The 22,862-nt window shown below is 43.3% G+C and overlaps 1 long non-coding RNA gene across 1 annotated transcript; it reads left to right on the top strand.

Annotated features, from left to right (window-relative positions):
* Positions 1-4,299: 4,299 nt before the first annotated feature.
* LOC147192191 (uncharacterized) lies at positions 4,300-14,225 on the top strand. The gene is made up of 2 exons (XR_015103523.1): positions 4,300-4,397; positions 13,916-14,225. It is a non-coding gene; the product is annotated as an uncharacterized LOC147192191 (long non-coding RNA).
* The last annotated feature ends 8,637 nt before the right edge of the window (positions 14,226-22,862 follow it).

The raw sequence follows: 22,862 nt of genomic DNA, 5'->3' as shown, positions 1-22,862 counted from the left end.
AACTGCAGTTCAGGGTCAGAGAGGTCAGGTTTCATGGGCACATTCTTACAGCAGAAGGACTCAGAGCAGACCCGGAAAAGAATTCGGGCGGTCCAGGACATTCCACACCCTGAAGACCAGTGTTGTGTCCTAGGACCGGCAACCCGAGGCCAAGGCCAAGGACTTGACTCCAAGGCCAAGGCCAAGGACTTGGAAAATTTTCTGAGGCAAGGACAAGGCCAAGGACTTGAGAAATTTTCAGAGGCCAAGGCCAAGGACCAAGGACTTACCTCCGAGGCCAAGGCCAAGGACCAAGGACTAAGGACTGATTTTGAAGCTGAGGCCTAGCCGAGGACATGTATAAAACAATGCTATCATACCACTTGGCAGGTCTTCATGATTTGCAACACCCCTATAACCCCTTGCACTCCCTAAAGCTTGAATGAAGTAATGAAGAAAAAAAAATCATATGATATACATTTATGAATTAATGTTTTAGTTCAGTAGTTTCTTAATATGAAGTAAATCAACACTCAACAGGCATGACATGGCACGGAACACAAGTTGAGAAATGACTTTGCATAGAAGTCAATCACTGAGTGCAGAAAAAGCGGTAATCTCTCAGTGATAATTTTACAGTTTACGGGCAGCGAGTCCCAGGGACTCGCTGATCAGAAAAGTATGAGTCCCATTATGCATTGAGAGAGTCCCAAATTTCGAATTCTGAAATAGTCTACTTATTCAATTGCATATGATAATAAGACAAACAACAACATATACATACAATGATAAACAAATGCTGCAAAAATCTAAATAATTCAGTAGCAGGCCTAAGGATTTCGGAAATTCATGGTAACCGTTTATCGGTTCCGTCGGATGACCCAATAGAAAACCACGGGAACGAATGTTGGGTTCCGTAAACGTTCATCATGGGAACCCATTTTTCTATTTTGATTGATATTCATAATCAAGAATTCTAACACTCAAAAGTACAATGTTTGAAGGGTAAATGTTTGAAAACGATGCATTAACAATGAACATTACATCAGTAGTTGTGTTCTCCAGGTTTATTCCAAAAAATAAATGGATCAAAAACTGGTGTACTCATGTGGCATCATCAGAGTATTTTTTCCAATCTCACACTGCAAAGATTATTTTACTGGTAATCATTAATACAGGTAAGTATTGATGTGGCTTGACATCCTCTTCCCAAGACGATGCATGTGTAATCTACTATCAATTTGACGAAATAATTTAACACACAATTTAACATCATGAGTTCTACCCACAGTTAACATTCGCATTACTACACATTGTGACGAATGTTTTATTCATAAAGTGACCATGCTACAACCAATAATTAGAGAATAACCAATACTGTTTCATAATATTTTTCATAACGATTAGCCTACAAATGTAATGACCAACTTGCCTCGTAATCGTGCCTCTCGTCGTATCTTGCTCTCGTGTTCTGTGCATACAGTACATTTCAGGTGACTTTAGTGATACACCCTTTGGACGATTCAAAAGAAAAATCAGACTGGCATTCCCATTTCTTAAATGTCGTAATTAGTAGACCTTTGTGAGTTTTTTTTTCACTGCCATCTCAAACTTTCATCCGCGCGATTCCTCAGTTTGCGGACTAAAATAGCAACCTGCATGCGCACATAACGTTATCTGTTGCATCCCCCCCCCCCCCCCCGCAACACTGAAAACAAAACAAAACGAAAGTAAATTAGAAGAAATACACTCACACACCACACCACACCACAAGCACACATACAGGCACAGTGAAATCGCGTTGATCACACAGTCAGCTTGTGTGATCTTTTTCGGTACCATTCAAATTACGCCACGGAAAAGACACGCTCCCGGTAACGATTGTTACCGTAAAATCCTCAGGCTTGCCGTCGGTTTTTTTTGTTTGTTTATTTGTTTTGACTGAGAAATTTCCTTGCGTCCCAAAAACGCACATTATTTGGAACTGTGCGTCCCGTGGGAAAATTATGCGTCTCGAACACGGGACGCAGAGGTAACGAGATGGCTGAATCTCTAAACATTCTCTGAGTACTACTATTATTACCACTACCACTAATACTACATTAATTAATACCTTCAACTTCACAATAATAATAATAAATGATTAAATCAACCATGATTTTAAACTATGTATTATCAATATTCATTATTCCAAACATGAGAAAGCATTCAGCAAACATAATTGGAATCAAGCAAAAGGACTCCAAATCCCAACGGCCAAACCCGGAAGTGAAGCGCCGAAATTTTTGACTCCAGCTGTAACGCAAATTACTTGGTTCAAACAAACATTCTCGTGCGACCGCACAAACGTGACGACTGTGCAAAAATAACTAAATAGAAGACACCACTGTTATAGAAAGGCTTTACACGTTATTTAAACTGCCGATTGCGAACGGAACGAACCCTGATTGAAACTAACTGTGATGCCTCTCTTTACACGTTGTACTGACTGTCAGCGCCAGATAAAGTCATCAACGTGGGTTTCCCTGGATGGATTTTGTTTGATTTCTTTATGATTTTTACGGTCCTCTGGCCCACTTTATACCTGTGGACGAAGGTTTAGAGGCTTTAATCCCTCGTTGTGTCCGAGGACCGGCAACCCGAGGCCAAGGCCAAGGACTTGACTCCAAGGACAAGGCCAAGGACTTGACTCCGAGGACAAGGCCAAGGACTTGACTCCGAGGCCGAGGACCAAGGACCGCCCTTCGGTCCTCGAGCCGGTCCTCGAGGCCAAGGACCGGCTCGAGGAACACATCACTGCTGAAGACGCCAAGGCCGTGCAGCGATTCATCGGGTTTGTGACCTATCTCGCAAGATTCATGCCACGCCTCTCAGAAGTGTGCGAGCCATTACGGAGGTTGCTGGACAAGGACGTTCCATGGCATTGGCTCCCTAAACATGATGCAGCGGTCGAGGAGATCAAGGGACTCGTCACTACAGCCCCAGTCTTGCGATACTACGATGTAACTGAGCCGGCCGCAATTCAGAGTGACGCGAGACAGAAGGGACTTGGGTGTTGTCTGCTGCAAGGAAACCAGCCGGTGAGATTCGCTTTGCGAGCACTTACTCAGACAGAGCAGAACCATGCGCAAATTGAGAAGGAATGTCTGAGCATAGTGTTTGCATGTCAACACTTCCATTCCTATTTGTACCGGCGGGGAGAGATCACAGCTGAAACTGACCACAAGCCTCTCATTTCCATTTTCAACAAGCCCCTCCTCACAGCACCCAAACAACTCCAGAGCATGCTTCTCACACTCCAGGCCTATAACCTCAAGGTTGTGTACAAGCCAGGGCCCGATATGTTCATCAGTGACACTTTGAGCAGGGCCACAGCTGCACCACGTGGACCTGACGCGGAATATAAGAAAGAAACAATCTGTTGCCTACAGAAAGCGCAAGAGGAGACTGAACACATAAATCAGGCTGAGTATCTGAACGTCACTAGCCAGAGACTGAAACAAATAAAAGAACACACTGAGGGGGATGAAAATCTTCAGCTGTTGCAAGAGGTGGTACTCCGGGGTTGGCCAGATAACAGAGAAGAGACTCCTTTGGCAATCAGAGAATACTGGTTAATGAGGGACGAAATCAGCGCACAGGATGGAGTGCTTTTCAAAAGCCAGCGAGTCATAGTACCAAAATCATTGAGACCAGAAATGTTGAAACGCATACATGCCACCCATGTAGGGGGAGACGCCTGCTACAGGCAGGCCAGGGACACACTGTTCTGGCCCAACATGCACGGTGAAATAAAGGACTATGTGAGCCAGTGCTCAGCCTGTAACGAATGCGCACATGACCAGCAACGGGAGACAATGATGACCCATGCGTTCCCGACACGACCATGGCAGATTCTAAGCATGGACTTGTTCACCCAAGCCGGCAAAGACTTTCTGATTATGGTAGACCATTATTCAGATTATTGGGAAATAGAGCTCCTTCCGGATCTTTCAGCGGGGACCACAGTGTTGAGGTGCAAGGCCCAGTTTGCTCGTCATGGACAGCCAGACCGGGTGATTACAGATCGGGGCACCCAGTTGGACTGCGAGACGTTCAGGAAGTTCGCTAAAGAATGGGACTTCGACCACATAATGTCCTCTCCCAGATACCCCAAATCGAATGGAAAGGCCGAGTCAGCTGTGAAGTAAAAAGCGTGTCATGTTCCGTTTGTAGTTAGATTCGAGGGGACTTTAATTTTGGCAAAACAAACCGGAAGTACCTTGTCATGTTCCGTTTTTGGTTAGATTCTACGGCACTTTAATTTTGGCAACACAAACCGGAAGTACCTAGTCCAGTGAAGACCTCATGGTTTCGTGCTAGCTGTTGTCATCGTTTCTCATTTTCTTCTTGAGTATATGCCTTGGAAAGCATCGTCTGTAAGTTGAACCCTGTTTAGACTGCACTTTCATGATGTCTAACAAACCGTTGCTTCAGTTCTAGCATTGGAAATATGCAATATTAAGAACGATTTTCCGTCCGTTTTTGCTATGCTACATTAGCGCTTGGGCTATCCATATTAGCATATGGGCTACTGCATGCTAGTTGCGGCTATTTTCAATGCTAACCGTGCATATTTTGGTTATTCCTGTTCCAAGCTTATATTGCGTTTTGACAAGTTAACATTACAATGTACAGTGATGACACAGAGACATTTAATTTGAATGGTGTGAAACATCCCCCTTTTTGTGTTTCTATTTCTTTGTACAGTTTTACAAAACATAAGGAAAAAGAAACTAAAGCTCCATCTCAACATTGTGGATTCTTGGTCCTTTTTCGTTGTTCGTTATCTGTCTATCTGTTCACGTCTCGGACACGGACGGACAAGTAGGACAGAATAATCATTAAAAATACATTTTACTTATATTCAAAAAAATAATTTAAAAAATTCATTTTAGTGATCGCGCCACCAGACCAGGTCTAACGCATACTGGGCCACCCCAGGTAGACAACCAGACTACTGTCATAAAGATTTGATGTTCCCTTTGGTTCTTAACTATGTTAAGAGGGACCAAACCCAACCAGTTCATATGCACATTCACCGAACCCTTCATTGGTGAAAAATAGTTTTTTTTTTTTTTTTTACAAATTCAAGACATAAAAGACACATTTATTAAAAAGAGAAAAAACATCTACATAAAATGTCAATACATAAAGTATAAGTTTTTTAAATTGTGCACTAAATTTCTCCACTGTGAGACAAATAAAGGTATTCTTGTCTTGTCTTAAACCCTGGAGAACCCACGGGGTCAAATTTGGCCCCTATAAATTCTGCTACTCAAATGCTATCCTTAAATCCCAAAGGGTCAAATTTGGCCCTAATCCTAAATTAGGATTAAAGCATTGAATATTTTGATGTTCAGTGAACATATAGCAGTCATAAAATGTATAATTCGTCATTTTCCAAAGAAGAAAAGGGTTCTTGGGTTCTCCAGGGTTAAAATGAACCAGCCAGTGATGGCCAAATGGGTGTGTCATAACTAAGTGACACGTTGAGTTGGGCGTGACTTAACCTCCATGGCAGAGGCTCTGTCGAACCCCTGAAACCGATTCACCGAACCCCTTGGGTTTGATCAAACTCAGGTTAAGAACGACTGCTCTCAAATCTGACATTTATCTCGCAACCAGACAGGATAAAAAAAACGAAAGTCGTCTTATTAGATAAGATAAGATAAGAAAACCTTTATTAGTCTCGCAGTGGAGAAATTCCCGATTCACAGCAGCAAAGTTATGAAAGGAAGAAGTAGAACAACAAAATATAGGAGCTGTTGGAAAGTACCTGGGGCATCCCAGTGTACCTTAGTTGGACCTGGTTTGGTTGCGGGATAACGAAAATTATTTTTTGAAAGAATTTTTTTGAATCGGGTGAAAAGGTCAAAATTGCTGATATGCGAGGCCTTTTATTTTGAAATGTGACATTAGATCTTAATGAAAGTACTGTGGTCGGATACTTGGGGCTGCCAAGTATGCCCTAGACTTGGTCTGGTTGCGGGATAACTAAAATTCGTTTTTTTAATGATTTTTTTTTTTTTTAAATCAGGTCCTTGAAGTAAAGTTAACATTGAATTTATTTTTTATCTCAACTTTGGAAGGCTTCTTGGTGCGATTCAGGACGATTTTTCATTCTCCCTGGGTTAACTCATCGTTGCTTGACCGCCAAGAAATCATTTTGTTACATTATATTAAATCCAAACCACTGATGTGCATGCATCAGTTGGAAGGATTTTATTTTGAATATGGCCAACGCTGCTCGACGGCCCCACATTACCGTAATGCAAAGTATTAACAATCGCTGTGGCGGCTGGCTGGACCTCAATTTTGCGACTGGAGGCTGGCCTGACCGCATTACGCAGAGGTGCTTCCGAACGTAATGGCACTCACACCGGAGTTGCTGAGCTTTTGACAAAATCGCTGTGGACCAGAAGATTTCCTCAAACGCGTGGAGCAAGAACATTTTCGTGTATTCTGACATTGCCCGTTATTGTTTTTCACTCTTTTGTGTTTGCAAGCGTGCTGAAGCTATAGCTAGCACAAGTTTGCGTGGAAGTCCGGTATAAAATATTAAGTACTTTTAGCATGATCACGCAGGTAGTTTGTCTGTTGTCGGCATCTTCGCCTGGGGCGGTCCTTCTGGAATGGTGAGTCAGTCACCAAAATCGTGTCGCAGGCAACTGGCTGGTAAATCAAAAGGGAGTCCTTGATTGACAACTGTGCTGAACAACGCTAGCCTAGAACTTTTACATAAATGCGCGTCTTTTACATAAATGGCCAAGAGACGTTTTTCCGTACAAAGGTACAGTAATCCCTCGCAAGAATGTGGTTCACCTTCCGCGGCTTCACTGTTTCACTGATTTTTTTTTAGTGCCGTTTTTAAATGCTATTTTTTAAACAGTGAATTGTGTTCTGCATCCTGATTGGCTAAGGGACTGACCAATGTGAACAGTCTCCGCACCTCGTCTCTGGACAGCTTGCCAAATTTGCCTTTGCAAATTTTTGGTCTTTGGTTTCATTGTATCAGTGGCGGATGCTGGTCTGTCCAGGAGGGGAAGCTTCATCCATCCATCCATTTTCCGAACCGCTTGATCCTCACGAAGGTCGCGGGGGGCGCTGGAGCCTATCCCAGCCGTCTCCGGGCAGTGGGCGGGGGACACCCTGAATCGGTTGCCAGCCAATCGCAGGGCACACGGAGACAAACAACCATCCACGCTCACATTTACACCTAGGGACAATGCTAGAGAGTTCAATCAGCCTGCCATGCATGTTTTTGGAATGTGGGAGGAAACCGGAGTACCCGGAGAAAACCCACGCAGGCCCGGGGAGAACATGCAAACTCCACACAGGGAGGCCGGAGCTGGAATCGAACCCGGTACCTCTGCACTGTGAAGTCGACGTGCTAACCACTGGACTACCGGGCCGCCGGGGAAGCTTCATTTCGGCCTATATCATAAAATGTGTCCGTTTATTTATACGTGAATTCTACTCTCCGTTCCTTGTCAAAAAAATGAAAAGGATGCCTTCACCATAAGATCGGTGATTGGCTCATTTCGCTGTCAATCAAAAAGAGATTCAGCCTCAGACAGATCATCCAATCATCATGCAGAAAAGCTGAGCTTCCGCCCACTGTCCATAGACTCCCAGAGACACTGAGCGTCCAATGGGCGGGACAAAACCAGCATTTATCCAATGACTCGTCTCGTTTCAATGCATTGGGACAACCTACACTGAACTCTCGAGACACCCAGCGTCCACGCTGGAGACACTCAGCGTCCACACACTTTCAAGCACAGTGAAGCTGCGGGAATGAATGAGAAGAGAGTCGCGTCGTAACCAGTAATAAGAAGCTGATTCCGAACAAAAGTTGAGCGCGGTTTTGCGCATGTCCACACAATTGTACGTACACACATATATTTGGTCACTTACTTTTTGACATTTTAGGGGAAGCTGAGCTTCCCTTGCAGTCTTAGAGCAATCACCTCTGCATTGTATACATCAGGGGTGGCCAACCAGTCAGAGACGAAGAGCCAATTTTTAAAAATGTGTTACTGCAAAGAGCCACATCATACTCTTCCTCCCGCACGTGTGCGCGCGCGCGCACACACACACACACACACTTGAAGGAAACTGTCCAAAATTGAGCCCACCCTGTACATTGAGTTATGTAATGCGCATTTCAGGTTGGACTTGTCTTTTACACAAAGAAAAAACATTCGACAAGCATGCATCACAAACATTGTTATTGAGGCATGGGACATCTATCTATCTATTTTCTGATCCGCTTATCCTCACAAGGGTCTTCTTTGGGTTGTTTGTTTATTGAACATAGAAACAGATAACAGAAATTTGGCAGCAAGTCAAGGGAAGTTAAAAAATAATGAAGGAAAAAAAATTACAAATAGTATATTCAACACAATTTACATGTTCAGAGGAAGTAAGAAGTAAAAATGTTTTTTTTTTAAACCTAAGCGAGTCCCACCCCTTGTTTTTTGTGAGTTTAACTTGATTTATATTAAAATTGTCATCGATTATTCATTTAGCATTTCATCATCTGAAAAGAAAAAGTCAATCTACTCTCATACTCAAAATCAATATTCCCTTACATTAGAGCACAGATGTCAACGTCAAGGCCCAGGGGCCAGATCTGGCTCGCCAAATCATTTTATGTGGCCCGCGAAAGCAAATCAAGCATGTCAAATTCAATGATGCTTGCTAAGTCTGAACCAAAATTTCAAATTGTCATATCTAATCCACAATAACCATCATGATTCTTGACTTCTCATTTTAAAACTAGTTATTCATTAATTTGTTGTGCGCTGTGAATGCAATATGTGGAGGGGATTAAACATTTGTATGGTTTCCCAAAATTCATTACGGCCCTCCAAGGGAAACTGGAACTACAATGTGGCCCGTGACAAAAATGAGTTTGAAACCCCTGCATTAGAGCATCAGAGCATATCTGCAACAGCTCGCAGATAAAACAAAATATTCTCAATTTCTTCATCCAACCATTGATTTTTCACTGCTTATGTCCTGTTCAGGGCTGCACTCGCGTTACCGGAAACACACTATTTTTTTTCTCCGCCTAACACAATTATTAAAAAAAAAAAAATACATTCAGAGGCGTATTATACTGACATTTTGTCGAAATCACTTTAAAAATACACTATATTGTATGGCTCTCACTGAAATACATTTCCAAATATTTTGCTTCCATGGCTCCCTAAGTCAAAAGGTTCCCGACCCCTGCTCTAAATTGTCTCGAGGTGTGACTGTGAGCGCGAATGGTTGTTCAAAATGGATGGATGAATTTGACAAGAAACTTGTACTTGAACTTGATGTGTACACACACACACACACACGCACACACTGCGTAATAGAACGACAGTAGATGAAGGTTGTTCAGAAAGAGTACGAAACAAGTGAGACGAACAGCGTGACCCAACCTAATCTGTGAAGAACAATTCTTGGCTGCATTCTGCGAATGGCGTCCAGCAGTTGACGTCCCTTGTAGTCCTCTTTTTCTTTACAAAGTTCCTCCTCGTATTCCGATGTCCTTCTTGTGCACATGGTGCGAAAATTGCAACAACAGTTCACGCTTACCATCTCCGTGCAGCGATGTGTTGAGCACGAGGGCCTCTTTGTTAGCGGCTAGCAAGCTAACCGAAGCTAAACTCGGCCGAGAAACACCAATGTCCACCGAGACGACTTGAATCGGACACGAAGCTTCAGCGAAAGATGTTTTAGTCCAGTGAGATGATTGTGGACGCCCCGGGTGGAGGTTTGAGTACGTTGAAGACAAATTTAGGAGAATTTCGTCAAGGGTTGTCTGTCCCTCAAGCGCCCCAGTTCCGTACTGCTGTCAAGCCACCAATTGTAAATTCTGCTACTCAAATGCTGCCCTTAAATCCCAAAGGGTCAGATTTGGCCCGAATCCTAAATTAGGATTAAAGCATTGAATATTTGAAAAAACATATATTTTGGTGTTCAGTGAACATATAGTAGTCATTTCATGTATAATTCATAATTTTCCAAAGAAGAAAATGGTTCTTGGGTTCTCCAGGGTTAAAATAATGTTTTAAAATAATTTCTTGGTGGTCAGGCAACGACGAGTTCTCCCAGAGAGAATGAAAACCACCAAGAAGAGTTCTTAAATTGCGACAGAAAATTTAATCGATGTTAACTCTCCATCAATGACTAAAATTTCACCTCATTAAAAACTAGATTTTTTTAATTAATGAATTTTTGTTTTCACGCAACCAGACCAGGTCTAAGGCAGGGGTAGATTCGTAGATCCGGTTCCTCGAGAGCCAAATCCTGCGTGTTTTTGGTGCCTCCCTCCTCCAACACACCTGATTCAATTGTTTAGGCCTCGACAGAGCTTGCTGATGAGCTCATCACTTGAATCACATTCCAAAACCATGCATGGCAGGCTGATTGAACACTCTAAAATTGTCCCTAGCTGCAAATGTGAGCATGGATGGTTGTTCGTCTCTGTCCGACGTGAGATTGCTTGTCACCCAATTCAGGGTGTACGCACCTACTGCCCAAAGATGGCTGGCATAGGCTCCAGCACCCCCCATGACTCATGTGAGGATAAGCGGATCGGAAAATGGAAGGATGGATGTAGGAAGCCTCAAGTAGCTATTTTGTGTGTGTTGAGTTAATTCGGTGCTCTTAATTAGTCGAATGAATGTTTGACATGTTTTGTTCAAATTTTTTAAAGTTCCTTGTGGAAGTGGCTCATGTGACTGTACCATCTTTCAATCGAAAGAATGCCATTTGCTCTCGTCGATGACACTCATCCTCATTTTGCTGTCAGCATAAATGGGAATAAACTGCCGTCACCACAACCTTGGTCAGCTCCTGTGATTTTAATTCTGTGAAGACATCACTGATGTCACATATCCATAGGCCATTGTACAGTATTTGTAAATTAGTGATCACACATTGTGAGCAAAAAACAAGGAAAGTGTTTGGTTTTTGTTTTATTTTGGTGGTGGAGCATTTGTCACCCAAGTTTATTTTGTCGCCCAAGCGGGAATGCTTAGAATATTTGTTATTATTACTCGTAGTTGTAGTGATAGAGGTATGATTATTATTTAAACCAGAATTTAACAGCAATTTCTAATTTTCATTCATTTTTTTGGACTACTTTTCTTGTTCTTGTTTGTTTGTTTCATTATTCTTTGTTTCTGTAAGAGAGGTTACTGTTAAGGAATTATTCCGCGAGAAGTAGTAGTAGAACACTGTTGAGGAATTTCACCTTGCTATGAGAACTATTGGTACCGGTCTCTGTCCTGAACATCCACTACTTAAAATAAAGAATGTAGGGTGAAGTTGGGGTCCTATTTCCCCTTGAGTGATTAACAGCCCCCAAGTGTCTTCTTTTGCGTCCCCCACCTCGGGAAAGTCCCTGAAGGCTGTCAAGTTCCCTCAAGGAGGAACTCTTATCTCGAGATTTGTGCACAGCAAATGTGGTCTGTACTTTGTCATCATGTCAAGATCGAACTTTGCTTGACTTTCTTTGTTTCTGATTTTTACATAAGGGGAAGGACTGCCCGCCCCTAATTAACATAATTAACATACTATGCCTATATATACAGTACGTGTGACTGTAGTTGCTCGGGGTTTCCTGATGAAATCTGAGACTCACAGGAGCCCGAATCGATTCGTGTTGTGTTGTGATAAACTGAAGAAAAGACGACGTGGTGTTGGGTCTTCTTCCACCTTATAGAGAGATAAAAGAACCTGTAACCAAGGAGGGCCAAGAGCAAATTGACGGCTCCCATTCCTCAACAGTTACCAGCAATTTTCTTCACCTGTAGCTCGTGTGGAATTCAGGATAGAAATGAAATGGATCATGACAGAACGGGTCACGATATCGTCTTCAGGTGTTACGTTGTCGTCCTCTCCTGGTCAGTAGGAGGAATGCTGTCGGTGACAACTTCCGGGAATCGAAAAAGAACCCCTTATTTCCATTTGTGCCTTGTGCCAAATTCTATTGTCGTTAAAAAAAAATGATAATTGCAGAAAAGGCTCCGCTCGTTCCTTTGTTTATTGCGACACATTCGTGTTGACGCATTTAAGCCAGTTCCGGGTTTGCGTCTTGACCAAATTCATTCCGTTCCGATCCATTTCAGCCTTTGTCCTTTCAATTCCTTTGTACCGTTTACCTCATCGGCGATTCCCTAAGCCCTCGAGTACGTTACCAAAACGTGAGTACCATGAGGTGTATTTCTCCTGTTTAATTAGCTGCGACTGGTGTTCGCGAGTGTGCTAGCCGCATCAGCACGCTAGCATCGGGTCGCCACGTTGGCGAGTTTTAGCCACATTAGCACGTTAGCATCGGGCCGCCGCGTTTTGCGGCGATAACCAGTTAATTCAGAGGCATCGTTTGTAATTATAGGTTAAGTTGTGTTAATGGTGCGACGTCTGTAGCTCCTTCCAGTTCTGACGACGACCGTGTGTATTTTGTTTACAAATGTGTGCCGGCCTTAGTTTCATTAAATGGAAGTGTAGTTAATTCATGTGGCCCCTAGATGGTGGCATTACCTTGCATTTGATTTGTTATTCCTTGGTTGCATCCAGAAGTATGACGAATGTTATGTTATAACATTGAAGTTTCCTTTCTCACATTTGTAGACTCGATCCCTCTTCATTCCTCAATCCCTCATCTTCGATCAATCTCCCTCCTTCGATCCTTCAACATCAATCTCCCGACTCGATCCCTCGATCAATCCTCCCCCCTCAAAGCCTTCAATCCAACCTCAACCTCAATCCACACTCATTCATTCCAACTCATACTTCATCTTCCCTCTTCAGCCCTCCTAAGCGTCCCTCCTCAACCAACATCACCCTGTATCGCTTGTATTTCCCTGTATTCACCTTAAGACCACAGTAAAGAATATTGAAACACCCCCTGGAATTCCTGTCTCTTCCTACCTGTGCTCTGACCGGTACACCATCTGGTCTACAGTTATATCCTTAAAACGAATCAGTCCTATCTTCTCCCCAACAGTTACAATACAAAGACAATTCTGTCTATAGAGTTGAGCCTGAATTTTGAAGGGCGCTAATAATGACATTAGCATTATCCCGAAATGGGGGGCGGGGGTTATGTGCTCCAAGCACAGATATGACTTCTTTATGGTGGGATAGGGAAATATTAAAAATATATTGTGCTCCAATTTAAGGGTGATTTACATGTATTTTTTTCTAAAATTGTCACCTGAAGTATCTAAAACGAGACTGAAGCGCGCAAATTTTGAAAATAAACCGCTCCGTACATCACAGGCAGGCTGGGCCTAAACCTCCTGCATCACAGCCGTGTGCATATGAGTTTAGTGAAAATGTAGGTGATTGAACAGTCAGAGCTGAGGTGCTGCCAAAAAAGAACCCTTTCTCACTGAAATACAATGAAATTAATTTTGATTCAGTTTGCTGCGATACAAACTGGATACTTCATACTTGACCAGAAAGTTAGTTTAAAACGTATTACCTCAATTCAAAAACAAAATCTGACGTTAACATGAAAGGTTTTGTATTTGTAAGACTGAATATGAAAATAAACCATTAAATTTTCAGTGAGGATCAAATACAGTTGAAAAAAAATTGTATCCTTTCAAGTTCAAATTGTACAATTCAGATTCAGTTCTTCAATATGATTCAGCGTAAAATATACAAATCCATCCATGATCCGAGCCACTTAACTTCAATCCATGTATTTTAAATTTGGTATAAACTATTTAAAAGTTATTCACGTTTAGTTTTTGGTGGCAAATATTCCGCCCCACGGTGTCACAACTAATTCAAGAAATTTCAAGGGTTATTTTTGCTGACCATTCATTGGTCATGACATGCTTGTTTTCCTAACACACTGTCCATCCTTGTTTTCTTTCAGTTCTTACAGCCGCTGTGAGACCTAACAGCCGAACTAACATCTTGGGCCTCAGACCAGGAAATTGATGTCACAATCAAAAGATGGCTACATTTGGATCCTGATCGGGGTGGTGACAGGAAGGAGAGCGTGAGAAGGAAAGAGGGCATGGAGAGCACAACAATTTGATGGATAGAAAAATGCCGTTCAAGAGCAAGCTGCATCCCAATTTGGACTTTGTGTTCACTGTTAAATAAAGAAAAGTGCATTTTTCCAGTGTATGTGGAGTTATGTGTGAAGTTCACAAATTATGACAATAAAAATATTTTTATAACAGGCGTTTTTGAGACTTTTTTTGAAAAGATGTGGGTCAAATATGGCTCATGAAAGATGTGGCTTAGTTAAGGTTGAATTAAGGCTGATATCAGGAACCTGTTCTGGCCCAGCATGGGGCCAGATATGGTTTTACAATGTGGCTCAGATCTGGGGCGAATGCGGCCCACATCATGGATGCCAGGACCGTCATTCATTGAGGTATGTGGGCCGAGTACACGTGCCGTGTCTGCCCCAGAGCTGGGCCAGACCAATTTTGCTGACTGCGTACCAAGCCCCTCGCCCCTCCCCTTTCTCATCCTGTCTCCCTCTCTGAGTACGGCAGCTGAGCCACTGCCAAACCTCGCTTCAGACACGTGAAAAGAGAGTGACATAATTAGAGTGTGGAAAATGACAGAGCCGGCTCTCGAGGGAGGGGGCCGTTTCTCATTGGCTCACTTCAAAGAGCGGCTCTTGTACCGGCTCGTTCGCGACCGACACATCACTCGGAGGATGACATGCATGTGAAGGAAGATAGTCACTGAACTGTATGCCGCTCGTCCAAACTTGATCCACCCTTAATCGTCAGTTTAACCCTGGCGATATTCAGGTAATTGGTAGCTATTTTACCATGAATTATGTTAGGTGTTATATTTGGACGGGTGATTAATTATTTGAATGGTATTTGTAGAGCAAAATATGGTGGTTTGGAGTTTGAAATCTGCCGCTCGTGAGTCGTGTGAACAGCTGTACAACGTAAGTGTTCGCAACGTTATAAGATGTGAATTTTTTTTTTAACTGTGAAATTATATGAACTGTCTTATCTGTTCTTTAGAGGGGAGATCATTTGTGTTCTTCCACGTGTTTTGAATGCACCCAACACGCCGGAAAATGTCGAGTAAGTGTGTCCTCTCATCACATTGGATTGTAATGATTAGTCGGTCTGCACTTTTAAGTTTCATGGAATGTTGTGGCTTGGAAATAATGTAATTTTATTTCTCTTTCCCTATCAAGCAAGCCACTGCTGTTGTTTATTATTGTGTAATTTTCTTTAACCTGAAAGATAATTTTCTTTGATCTCTCAGCTCCCTTTTTTTCCAACTCTTAAAATTCAGTTAACATCTCAGTGTTTCATCTTTACGCTGCCAAATGATATGGCCATTGGTGTTACTGGCGTATGTCCGCAGTTCTTCGCGGCCGCCATTCCTAGCACAGCCGTTTCTGCTGCGCGTGATGTGTTCATCGACATCACGTAAATAATAGTGATTGTGTTCTTTTTCTCCTTTTTCTGTACATAATTACGATAGGATCACCCATGTTGTGAATTTGGTTTTGTTATGTATTTTGTTTTATTATGCACGATGTTTTGTTAAGGGAGAGCCGACAAGGAAGTCGCATGTTATGTCCGAGACCGAGACCCCAATGCGACTTCATCTAGCACTCCTGTCATACTGTGTTTGCAGTATTTAAAATCCATGCATGGCATGCATTTTTTTTTTGCAACACAATGCATGTCAGGTGTACATGATGTGTACCTGCACGGTACCTCCACATGTCTGGTGTTATTGAGGCAGCAGCGACGTGGAGCTCAAGACAGTCACCGTTGTGACACCCGTCACATCTCCTCAGATGATGTTAAAGATGTGACAACCGCCGCGTCACAGACTTGGGAACGCCCTTCAAAATGGCTGCTCGGAACACTTGCGAATGCAAGGCGCAGGCGGTGCGTGTCCTGTTTTCAGAGTGTAACCAGTGAGGGCCCGGTCAACAAAGGCTGCAGCCTCCTCAACTCCTTTGGGAGTGAACACCAAATCTGAGATAACACACTCAGGGAGGGGAAACAAAGTGTTGAAAGCTGTGCACAAGGAAGGCCATGTGATTTTCTCGTGTAAGAGCCTGATTGTCGGGGAGAGAAGAGAAGCTTGAGTTTTGCAACAAAGTATTTAATTGTGAAAGCGGACATGCTTGTGTTTCGAGAACGCGGATTTCACCTGCTGTTAAAATTTCTCCTGTAACCGCTCTCTGCACTGTTTGAAGAGAAGGATTTTCGGAAGATTCTTCTGGGTCTGCAAGACCTCTGGTTCGGTCCAAAACAGGGTCAGGGTGTGCATCTGAAAGAGTCTGGACATGAGAACTTAATTTTCTGAATTGATTCTGTAATTGAGCAATGTGGAACCTGTTGTCCATCTCTTCATTTGGAGGAGGTTCCTTCTTCATTTGAAGAAGGAACACATAGTTGCGTGTTCTGCGGCATAGAGAGCAGCTTCCTGTTCCATTTTCAGTTGGGCAGCATCTCGTTCAGCGCGAAGGGCACGATTCTGTTCTTCTGCCTCAGTGTTTGCTCTGTCTTCATGTTCAGTGGCGATTTTCTGAAGTCGATCTCTAATATTTTGTGGAACCTGTTGGTGTCTGTTTCATTCTGTCATGTATAGTCTTATCTGAGTCAGACGCGTGAATGGGTCGGCCTTCAAGTCTGCAACTTTTTCGAATTTATCTTCTAATTCTCTAATGGCGGCGGTCACCCCAGCAGTCAAAGTTTCTGCAACTTTATTCATGTTTGATGTTGTCTGTTGTGAGCGAATGAGAGACGCTGGATCGTCTACATCTACTTCAAGTCGGCCTGGAGTTACATTCAATATTGGAGCCTGAACTTGACTCAGCGCTTTCCTAATTTCACGGCAAGGTGACGGCATGCATGGATGGGCCAGTTGGAGACTATGTTGCAAGTTGTTTCTCCTCCGAGTAAGATGGCGGCGCACAGGGCCTTTTGGGCATTGGCGGTACCAGACCAACACTTCCCTGCCTGATGGCCACACTGGACAACTCTAATGCACAAACCATTGCCATCATCCTTGCTCTTGCTTTCATTTCAACAACTTTCTTAACATCCTTCCGCACCTTTTTGCCTTTTGTAGACAATCTGTTAGTTTTTTTCGACTTCCAACTCTAAAGTCGCCATTTTTATAGCACAGGACTTTTCTGTTTCTTTCATCAATGTCACCAAACATGCAGTTGAAAACATTGGAGGAAACCATCCATCCTCACAACACTACCTCATCCAATCTGTCAGTTGTTCTTTCTCACTCGCTCGTTCTTTTTACGGTAACCCCCCCCCCCCCCCCACACACACACACACGTCACATGCATTTCTCACTTGTTCACTCAATAACACTCATTCAGAATGGTTTGGTATTTGTCTCAGATCGAACCATTCACTTTCCCGAATAAACTCTCCCTGCATTTTTTTTGTTCTTTTTTCTGATTTTGTAATTTTTTTGTATTTTCTGGTTGAGTAATTTTATTTATTTTTTTTGAATGTTTGAACCTCCTCTTACACAGTAGAACCCGATCCAGGATACCTTTTTTTTCCCCGCGAACTTCTGGACTCTTTATCCGCAAATATTTCTCTTTTTCGCAAACTTCTGGATTTTTATTCCGCAAATATTTCTCTTTTTCTTACTTTTTGGAAACTATTTGACTGTATTTTTTTCTGGGTGGGGTCGGGGGTTCATTTGATGGACACGCCAGCTAGCTCCCGTTGGGTGCTCTTTTCCTCATGGTTCTCTGTGCCTTGCCATGTCCATTCACTTAAAAGAGAGGATCCCAATGGAGACGAAGACTGTGAATGGCAAAACATCCTCCAACCATGTATTTTTTGATCTACTTCATTCTCACAAGGGTCGCAGGTGTGCTGGAGCCTATTGTTAAATGTAATTCTGTTATCCCATATTTAATCTCAGTATAACTACAAAACCTTTGTTCCAGAGTTTGACTTCGCAAATACCTCATTTGCAATGGGGTAAGTTTATTATGGGAGACTTGTCGGCCTGGGAGAGCTCAGCCGGCTCCTGTTTTGGCTCTTAAGTTGACATCCTTTTGTTCATTTAATGGCTTCTGATCAAATTAACTGTTGCTTGTGAGAAGATAACATCAACCCCAGGACACCATGTAAGGGACATCCACAGCTGTGTTCGCGGACCACCGAACTCCAGCAGGAGCCACCTGAGACCACAGGAATGAACTGTGTGTTCTCATTGAAAGTCGCCTCGACTGAAACTGTTGTGAATTGTGCAAATACTCCCCACACCCATTAGAAGATCGTGTATCAGGGACATCCTTTCAATAAATGCAAGGAGACAAACGCGGTATCTTCAGATTTGCCCCGGAACCTGTAATGGTTTACATTGCAGAGCCAGCTGGAGAGCTGCTCCCAGATTGTGAACCGAGACATGTTTTAGCGCACTCTCTCTTGCAAGAAAGACAACCATGCCTGCCTCCTGAGTCTTCCTGTTCCTGATGTATTCTTTGCGTCAGATTACCAGCATAAACCTAACAATATTCACATTTAACTTGGTGTTACCAGGTGGCCGTAAGTAAGAGTCCTGGGTACCGTGAAATAGTATAGGATCCGACATTAAGGCAATTTGTTTTTCACACTGTTTTCTTGCCTCACCTAACTGCTTACAACTCCACAACAATTTTCAGATCATACAGTATTTTGTTTAAAAGCAAGAATTCTTCAGTTTCAACATATTTATGAATAAAATTTGTTCTGGACCTACCAAGCCAACATCTGGAATGCCCAGGGTGGCCCAACACAATGCATCGTGGTCCAGGTCCATTGGTACACCGTCAATGTTGGACCCTGTACTATTTCACACCCTGCACCGCCGTCCGCGGTCCGTCGTCGTGATCCACCGACACTCACACCAGTGCACACCAGCCTTTATTGGGTCAGAATGCCAGGACATGACGGGAAGCATCACCGTGACCACAGAACCTGGCTCAGGCTGAAATCAATCAGCTGGGAAAACATGGTTTGCTCCTGGGTTTCAGTATTAAACACACGCGTATGTGTGTTTCCTCCACACAAGTCCTTTGTCTATTGATGTTGATCATTTTTCATTGAGTGCTGTGATTCGTTTGCATCACACCACACTTTCTAGTCCAGTGTGCGCCATGCGTATGGATGAAGTGAGAACCTTTTTGTAGGCCAGTTCCATGTGGTCCCCTGCCGGTCGACACATTCACACTTTGCTTTTGTCTTTGGTCTCCTTCAGCAGGTTGTGGATCAGCTTCTCCACGTAAGCATGGTTGGATCCTTCATCGATCTCCTTGTCTTCTTCGTCCACTTCCTCTATGTCAGACTGGCGTATCTTACCCAGCTCACCCAGAGGAGGCGCTGCAAGCTCAGCTTCCATGTAAGAGTTACAGGATTGGATGACATCTCCTCAGGGATCTGTGAGAGGACCATCATGGGCTCGTAACTGTGTCTTTTGACCAACTGTGGACCATCCTTAACCCACCCATCAACAGACAGAAATAGCTCAGGAAGGAGAGTGTTACTCTCAAACTATTAAGGTCTGTGGTTCAACCCTGCATTTTGGCATGTAAGGCACAGAGATTATTTTGTTGTTCTGATGACTGCACGCCGATGCGTCTTGTGACTCACTGTTGTCATTTTACCGATAACTTCCCATTAATCGACTGGTGAAAAGGCCTACATCCAACAAACAACAGGCTGAAATAGCTAACTTGGGAGAGCGTTACACTCAAAATCACTGGTGCAACCCCGCGTTTGGGCATGTAAGGCACAGAAATTGTTTCTTTAATGCAATTACTGTACTACGATGTGTCCTTTGACTTGCTGTAGTCATTTTGGTTGACAAGATCCCATTAATTGATTGGTGAAAAGGCCTGAGCTAGCTTCAAATGAGGCTGAAATAGCTTATTTGGGAGAGCGTTAGCCTGAAAATCTAAAAGTCCCGGGTTCAACCCCGGGTTTTGGCATGGAAAGCACCAAATTCATTTCTTTGTTGCAATTACTGTACGACGATGTGTCCTGTGACTCGGTTGTGATTTTGACCGATAGGATCCCATTGATTGACTGGTGAAAATGGCTTGGTTAAAGCCAAAGAGGCCGAAATACATCAGTTGTGAGAGCGTTAGTCTGAAGATCTCAAGGTCCCTGCTTCAACCCTTTGTTTCGGCATGTAACGCACAGAATTAATTTCTTTGTTGCGATTACTGTACGACGATGTGTCCTCTGAGTCGCTGTAATTTTGGCCGATGAGATCCCATTAATCGAGTGGTGAAAAGGCCTTAGTTAATACCAGAAGAGGCCAATATCGCTCATTTGGGAGAGTGTTATACTGAAGGTTCCTGGTTCAACCCTGCTTTTCGGCATGTAAGGCACAGAAACTTTTTCTTTCATGCAATTCCTGGACTACAATGTGTCCTTTGACTCACTGTTGTGATTTTGGCCGATAAGATCCCATTAATTGACTGGTTAAGAGGGCCTAGTTCAAGCTATAAGGGGCTGAAAAAGCTCAGTTGGGAGAACATTAGACTGAAGATCTAAATGTCCCTGGTCCAACCCCGGGATTCAGCATGGAAGGCACAGAATTCATTTCTTTGTTGCGAATACTGTACTACGATGTGTCATGTGACATGCTGTTATGATTTTGGCCGATAAGATCCCATTAATTGACTGGTAAAAAGGGCTTATTTAAAACCACGAGAGGCTGAAATAAGCTCAGATTGGAGAGAGTTTGACTCAAGATCAAAGGGTCACTGGTTCAACCCTGGGTATTGGCATGTAAGGCGGTCAAGTACGACTTTATTGTCAAATGTGTATTTGCAGCACAGATGAAATTTCTTGAATGAATTTCTTTGTTGCGATGACTGTGCCACGATGTGTCCTGTGACTCGCTGTTGTGATTTAGGCCAATAAAATCCCATTAATTGACTGGTGAAGAGGGCTTAGCTCATGCCAGAAGAGGACGATATAGCTCAGTTGGGAGAGCGTTAGACAGAAGATCAAAAGGTCCTTGGTTTGATCCCGGGTTTCGGAAAATGAACCACAGAATTTATTTCTTTGATGCGATTACTGTTCGGCGATGTGTCCTTTGACTCGCTGCTGCTTTTTGGCCGATAAGATCCCTTGAATTGGCTGAAGAAACTCCATAAGAGGCCAAAATAGCTCAGTTGGGAGAGCATTGTATTGAAAATCTAAAGGTCACTGGTTCAACCCTGGGTTTAGGCATATAAGAACCAGAAATCAACTCAAGAACGTATTTATTGTCAAATGTGCTGTATATGCAAAATACAGCACAGATAAAATTTCTTGAATTCATTTCTTTGTTGCGATTACTTTATTTTGATGTGTCCTGTGACTCACCGCCATCAGTTTTGCTGATAAGATGCCATGAATTTAATGGTGAAAAGGGTTGACGATACTCCACAAGAGGTCGAAATAGCTCAGTTGGGAGAGTGTTAGACTGAAGATATGAAGGTCCCTGGTTCAAACCTGGGTTTTGGCATGTGAGGCACAGAATTCATTTCTTTGTTGCGATTCCTGTATGACGCTGTGTCCTTTGACTTGCTGTCGTCATTTTGGCCGATAAGATCCCATTAATCGACTGGTGAAAAGGCCCAAGTGAACACCTCGAGAGGCCGAAATAGCTCAGTTGGGCGAGTGTTAGACTGAAGATCTAAAGGTACCAGGTTCAAACCCAGGTTTTCGCATGTGAGGCACAGGAATTGTTTTTGTTGCAATGACTGTACTACATTGTGACTCTGGCCGAAAAGATCCCATTGATTGACTGGTGAAAAGGCCTTCATTAACATACATTTTTTTACAACAAAATTGTGTTTTGGGGGTTAATCTCATGCTGTGTGGCAGTCAATAAGCATTGAGAATACTTAAAGTGGTTCTCACTTTCCAGTTATGAATAGAATCAGAAATGCAAATCATAATAATAACAATAATAAATAAATAAATAAATAAACCCGAAGAAGGCGTGGACACTCTGTGATCACGTGAGTCAGGCCTTGAGACGCAGACAAGATCTCATTCAAGTCCTTCTGATCTGGTCGGCCACTGCCATACTTTCTCTGGATGGACCTTCACCGTCATCTGAAGGACAACAGTGAACATCAATCAGTTCATGATCAATAATCCACCCGGAGTATGATGAACAAGTCCTACACCCAATACTTTTTGTTGCTGCAGTATATTATAAATCTTTCGTATTGGACTGCACAGCAACGACGTACCTTGGCAAGAGCGTGTTGCTCTTTGTTCGGCTGAGGTGGAAGAGGGAGTGGAAGCCAGGCAGACGGCGAGTTTGGCGGCCGTCATCTGGTTTTCGTCAACCTGTGCAGCCACATCGCGCAGGAAATAGAGCAGCATCTGCAACGCCTGGCAGTTTTCGTCCGCCATCAACAAGATGGCTGCCCGCATGGCCTGCAAACACTGCTCCTTGGGTACGTAGGGGATGTGAGTCGACAAAATATCGAGACGTTATGGTAATAATAATAATCCCTGGACTCTCAGCATGAACCATCTGAAAATCCACAAAGGTATTTTATCAGAAGGCCTGGCGACCTACACTGGTAGATGTGAAAGAAGGTTTCTCCCAGTTTGTTGCTCAGTAGGGGCTCCAGAAAGTCCCGGAAGAACTGCTTGACCATGTCGGCCACATCATAGGCCGACTGCTCCATGTAGTCCACGCCATCCAGAGAGGTATCACACCGATGACGCAGTGCTTGGATGCGAGACTTTGCACTATACTTGCGGAACAGGCCCACCTGGAGGGAAACCCGTACAAGATGAGAAGACAGTAAAGCGCAAAAGTACTTGGTCCAGACAATGGCG

This window comes from Hippocampus guttulatus, chromosome 17, assembly GCF_054856545.1.
Source record: "Hippocampus guttulatus isolate MCC_2025c chromosome 17, RoL_Hgut_1.0, whole genome shotgun sequence".
Taxonomy (NCBI): Eukaryota; Metazoa; Chordata; class Actinopteri; order Syngnathiformes; family Syngnathidae; genus Hippocampus; species Hippocampus guttulatus.
The sequence above is the reverse complement of the archived record's forward strand: the minus strand, read 5'-3'. Positions and strand labels throughout refer to the sequence as shown.